Genomic DNA, 6,310 nt, shown 5'->3' with positions numbered 1-6,310 from the left:
TCTTGACAGGGCATCTGCATTGATGTGCAATTTACCTGGCCTGTGTTCCACCACATAGTCAAAATCCTGTAATGCCAGGAACCACCTTGTTACCCTAGCATTATTTCCCTTGTTTTGACTCATCCACTTCAGTGGGGCATGGTCTGAGACGAGTCTGAACTTTCTGCCTAGCAGGTAATACCTTAGGGACTCTAGGGCCCATTTTATTGCCAGACATTCCCGTTCCACAATCGAGTAATTCCTCTCACAGGGGTTCAGTTTCCTACTTAGATACATGACAGGATGCTCTTCTCTGTTAACCTCCTGGGACATAACAGCCCCTAGACCCACCTCTGATGCATCTGTCTGTACTATAAATTCCTTGGAGAAATCTGGCGCTATTAGCACTGGTTGCCTACAAAGAACGGACTTAAGTTCTTTTCTGCCTCTGGGGACCACTGAACCATAACTGACTTTTTCCCTTTCGTGAGGTCAGACAAAGGAGCAGCAATACTGGCAAAGTTGGGGACAAATCGCCGGTAATACCCGACTATCCCTAAGAACGCCTGCACTTGTTTTTTTGTAAGAGGCCGGGGCCAACTCTGTATGGCTTCTACCTTGTTGGCCTGGGGTTTAATCATGCCTTTTCCCACAACATAACCCAAGTATTTGGCCTGCTCCATACCTATGGCACACTTCTCTGGGTTGGCTGTAAATCCTGCTTCTCTGAGTGAGTCTAGAACGGCCTGGACTTTACTTAAATGGCTTTTCCAATCCAGGCTGTAGATAACAATGTCATCTAAGTAGGCTGCTGCATATTCCCTGTGGGGAAGCAAAATGTCATCCATTGCCCTTTGAAATGTAGCAGGGGCCCCTTTCAACCCAAATGGCATCATCACATAGTGGAAACATCCCTCTGACGTAGAAAAGGCTGTTTTCTCTCGGGCCTCTTTTGCTAAGGGTATTTGCCAATACCCTTTGGTGAGGTCTAATGTGGTTATATACCTGGCGGGACCCAACCTTTCAACCAGTTCATCCACCCTAGGCATAGGGTAAGCATCCATCTTGGAAACCTCATTAAGTTTCTGAAAGTCATTACAAAAGCGCCAGCTTCCATTTGGTTTTGGGACCAACACAATTGGGCTGGACCATTCACTTTTGGACCTTTCAATTACCCCTAATTGTAACATCCTCTGAACCTCTTCTGAGACTGCTTGTCTACGGGCTTCTGGGATGCGATACGGTTTTACTTTAACCCTTACGTGGGGTTCAGTGATGACATCATGTTCCACCACATTAATGCAACCTGGTAAGCTAGAGAATATGTCCGTATTACGTTGCAACAACTCTTTAGTTTCCTGTCTTTGGGGACTTGATAAGGAACTAGCAATTGTCACCTTTCCAAACTCAGGACTGGAAACAGTGGGAGATAAGAGCGTAGCTGACAAGGACTCCCGTTCTCTCCAAGGTTTCATTAAGTTTACATCATAGACCTGCACTGGTTTCCTTTTCCCTGGCTGATGGACTCTATAATTTACTTCCCCAACTTTTTCCATCACCTCAAAAGGTCCCTGCCATTTAGCTAATAACTTGCTCTCAACCGTAGGTACCAGAATTAATACCCGATCCCCTGGCTTGAACTCTCTAATTCTGGCAGAACGGTTGTACACACTTCTCTGAGCTTCTTGGGCCCTCTGGAGATGTTCCTTCACTATGGGCATCACCTTGGCAATTCTCTCTTGCATTTGTACCACATGATCAATGACACTTCTGTATGGAGTAACTTCAGTCTCCCATGTCTCCTTAGCTATATCAAGCAAACCCCGAGGGTGTCTACCATAAAGCAATTCAAAAGGTGAGAACCCTGTAGAAGCTTGAGGAACTTCCCGGATTGAAAACAACAGATATGGCAACAAACAATCCCAATCCTTGCCATCTTTCTCAATGGCCTTTTTCAACATGGCTTTCAAGCTTTTAGTGAACCTTTCTACAAGGCCATCAGTTTGGGGATGGTACACTGAAGTTTTTAACTGTTTAATTTTCAGTAGTTTACACAGCTCGACCATGACCCTGGACATAAATGGGGTCCCTTGGTCAGTCAAGATTTCTTTGGGGAGTCCCACTCTCGTGCAGATATGAAACAACTCCCGAGCAATAGTTTTAGCGGAGGAGTTTCGTAACGGCACGGCCTCTGGATACCGGGTAGCATAATCCAGCACTACTAGAATATACTGGTGTCCCCTAGCTGATCTGTCTAATGGTCCCACTAAGTCCATGGCGATCCTCTCAAACGGTATCTCAATAATAGGAAGTGGCACCAACGGACTTTTAAAATGAGACAGCGGGGCCTTTAATTGGCATGTAGGGCAGGATTTGCAGTATTTGTCTATTTCTTTATAACACCCCGGCCAATAGAACCTCTGAAATATTCGTTCGCGGGTTTTATCTGTACCTAGGTGACCCCCTAACACATGAGTATGAGCCATTTCTAGGACCATTTTTCTATAGGGCCCGGGAACCACTAACTGTTCTATCACCTCATTGTGAGCTTTGGTAACCCGATATAAGAGGTCATTGTGCATTTCAAAATACGGATACCTGTGGTCAGCACCCGGCTCTTGGGGAACACCATTTAGAACAGTCACATTTGCTAAAGCCCCTTTCTCCATTCATAAAAATCTCCTGTGAGTTGACATAAATAGTGGACATCTACGAAGAGGCTCAAGTTGTACACTCTCAGACATAAAATATGCATCATGAGCGTTTCATGAAATCTGGGGCAGTAAAATCACATACATAAAACCGTCACTCCGCATACAAACAATCTGCAGCTATTGATACAAGCTTACCCGGATAAGTCACTTATCTATCCCGAGCTCTTGGGCCTTGCGCCTTGTTCTCTTCTTAATTACTCCACTTGGATGCTACTCACGGCCCTGAGAACATAAACAAGAGAGCTTAGATTGAACAGGGGAAGCATAGGTCCTCACTCACACCTCTGGCAATGCTGAAGCACTGAAATCTTCTCGCTCGCTTATTGATCCTCTGCAGAATAGGACAGCAGCTATACTCTTAATGTTTTATGGTGTTTGCTAACCTTACAAAAATTCAGTTTTGTTCTATTTTTTTTAAAAGGAATTCCCAATTCTAAATACTGTATGTCTACGGTTATCAGAATCAAATATATAGAAAAAAACATACAGCGCCTCATGTGCGGTATGCTGGAAAGATGTTCGGATATAGTCAAATATATGCGCTTACAGGATACTGTTGAGAGCAGTCACAACAGCTATGAAGGCTTCGCTGGTCTTTGACCCTTACCAGTGGAGAGTGATGCTATGCTGCTGCCCTGGTTCCGATGGACGAGTGTCAGGATCGTTTTGTAGATAATGTGAAGAAAAAAGGTGAAACCAACTTCTAGGCACTGCCAGCAATATAGATGAGTAGGCATGGTCTTAAGAAATTCTTCTTTATTTTTTTAATAAATCAGAATCAAGAAATATTATTATTATGCATAATCACTGATTGCGGAAGACAGAGGCCTATGAGAATTAGAATAGAGGAGAGTTATGGGTGTGGATATAGTTCATCAGGGCCTGACAGAAGGTTCTGAATAATTGAGGAAATAATAGAGAAAAGGCCTACAGCAACCAGATAGCCTTGGATCCTACCGGCAGCTGCCAGGATTAGCATGCACTCTGTGCAGTCCGGCATTGTCCATAAGGAGGAAGCTGCGCGACTAAGCAAACATGAATATTTATGGTTGTTTTTGTATGTTCCTTCCAATTTCCATGGCCTCTGACCTATAAAGTGCTCAGACATTGCAGAAGGACCGTGAAAAGTTCACACTGTGACATGAAATCAGAAGGCCTAGTGTCACGGCTGTATGTGGGCAACAATAGTAATACACAGTACAGAGCTACTGACTGGACCCAGAACTAGGGAGGATAACGGGTGACCCCTGTCCGACCCTCAACGCTCTCCCTATTCTGCTAAAGCACATGCCCGGATCCAAATGGCGGAAAGAGGCATGCCCACGTGCCTAAGACTAATGACCACTGTAACCCCTACAATAGTGGAAGGGGCACGGCCACCAGTGCCCTACTCGGTATATGGAGGGAACCGTGGCCACCTCAGATCCAGTCAGAAAATAAACAGGAACACAACAATGTCTGCACACTTAGCTGACGGTGTTGCAGCCGCAGAGAAGACGGATCCAAGGACAGGCTGGCAATATCCGGAGTGCTAGCTGCAGCAGAACACAGGTCCAGTGAACTGATAGCTACAAGTGAAGAAACTAAAGCCAGAGCTACAACTGAAGTGAGAACTATAATCCACATCCTATCATAGGAGGAGGGGTGATATAAAGAGAGGAAAATCAAACACATGAAGGACAGCTGTGGTGAAAGAAACCAAAAGTAAACAGAGTAGTGAGAACTCCTCCCAGCTCTAGTAGTGACATCATCACAGGGGTGGAGAAACAGAGCTGTGAGAACGTCCCAAAGCTCTGGTAGTGACAGTACCCCCCCCTCTACGGGTGGACTCCGGACACCCAGGACCCACCTTCTCAGGATGAGCCCTATGAAATGCCCTGATGAGGCGAGTGGCTTTAATGTCCGACACCGGAACCCACATCCTCTCCTCAGGACCATACCCCTTCCAATGAACGAGGTACTGAAGAAAACCGCGGACCATGCGAGAGTCCACAATTCTGGAAACCTCAAACTCCAGATTGCCATCAACCAAAATCGGAGGAGGAGGCAAAGAGGAGGGTACCGTGGGCTGGACATATGGTTTTAAGAGAGATCTGTGAAATACATTATGTATCTTCCAAACCCGTGGAAGATCAAGACGGAAGGCAACAGGATTGATGACTGACAAGATTTTATAAGGCCCAATAAACTTGGGACCCAATTTCCAGGAGGGAACCTTCAACTTAATGTTTCTAGTAGACAACCACACCAGATCACCCACATTCAGGTCCGGACCAGGCACACGTCTCTTATCAGCCACACGCTTATACCTCTCACTCATCTTTTTAAGATTACCCTGAATCTTTTGCCAAATGGTAGACAAAGACGAGGAAAATCTCTCCTCCTCAGGTAAACCAGAAAGAGCCCCTCCCGAGAATGTCCCAAACTGTGGATGGAACCCATATGCACCAAAGAATGGTGACTTATCAGAAGATTCCTGACGACGGTTGTTCAGAGCAAACTCAGCAAGAGGGAGAAAAGAACACCAATCCTCCTGGTTCTCTGAAACAAAACAGCGCAAATATGTCTCCAGATTCTGATTGAGGCGCTCAGTCTGACCATTCGACTGCGGATGAAAAGCAGAAGAGAAGGACAGCCGAACCCCCAGGCGAGAACAGAAAGCCTTCCAGAACCTGGACACAAACTGCGTGCCTCTATCGGAAACAATATCAGAGGGAATGCCGTGCAATTTAACAATATGGTCGACAAAAGCTTGCGCCAACGTTTTAGCATTAGGTAAACCAGGGAAAGGTACGAAATGAGCCATCTTGCTAAAACGGTCCACCACCACCAGGATCACCGACTTCCCCGAGGAACGAGGAAGATCCGTGATAAAGTCCATGGACAGGTGTGTCCAAGGACGGGAAGGAATGGGTAACGGGAGAAGGGAACCTGAAGGCCGTGAACGAGGGACCTTAGCGCGAGCGCACGTCTCACAAGCAGCCACAAAACCCTCCACCGACTTACGAAGAGCCGGCCACCAAAATCTCCGAGCAATGAGATCCACCGTGGCTCTACTCCCGGGGTGACCAGCAAGAACCGTATCATGATGCTCCTTAAAGAGTTTGTGACGTAGCTCAGGAGGCACGAACAACTTCCCAGAAGGACAACGGGCAGGTGTCTCAGTCTGGGCAGCCTGGACCTCGGCCTCCAAATCGGAATATAGAGCAGAAACAACTACCCCCTCCGCCAAAATGGGACCCGGGTCCTCAGAGTTTCCTCCTCCCGGAAAACAGCGAGAGAGAGCATCAGCCTTCACATTTTTTATCCCAGGTCGGAATGTAACAACAAAATTGAATCTGGAGAAGAACAGAGACCATCTGGCCTGTCTCGGATTCATACGCCTGGCCGACTCCAAGTATGCCAGATTCTTATGGTCGGTAAAAACTGTGATAGGGTGCCTGGCCCCCTCCAACCAATGGCGCCATTCCTCGAAAGCCAACTTGATGGCCAACAACTCCCTATCGCCCACATCATAGTTTCTCTCTGCCGGGGAGAGTTTTTTAGAGAAAAAGGCACAGGGTCGCCACTTGGCAGGGGAAGGGCCCTGGGACAAAACCGCACCCACACCCACCTCG

General features: G+C 46.8%; 1 protein-coding gene across 1 annotated transcript in view; it reads left to right on the top strand.

Moving 5' to 3' along the window:
• The window catches only part of LOC121008056 (potassium voltage-gated channel subfamily H member 8-like), a 777,955-nt gene that overhangs the window by 711,290 nt on the left and 60,355 nt on the right, over positions 1-6,310 (top strand). The window lies entirely within an intron of this gene.

The sequence above is a fragment of the Bufo bufo genome, chromosome 7 (assembly GCF_905171765.1).
Source record: "Bufo bufo chromosome 7, aBufBuf1.1, whole genome shotgun sequence".
Classification (NCBI taxonomy): Eukaryota; Metazoa; Chordata; class Amphibia; order Anura; family Bufonidae; genus Bufo; species Bufo bufo.
Note: the sequence above shows the minus strand (reverse complement) of the source record. Positions and strands in the feature narration are given on the sequence as shown.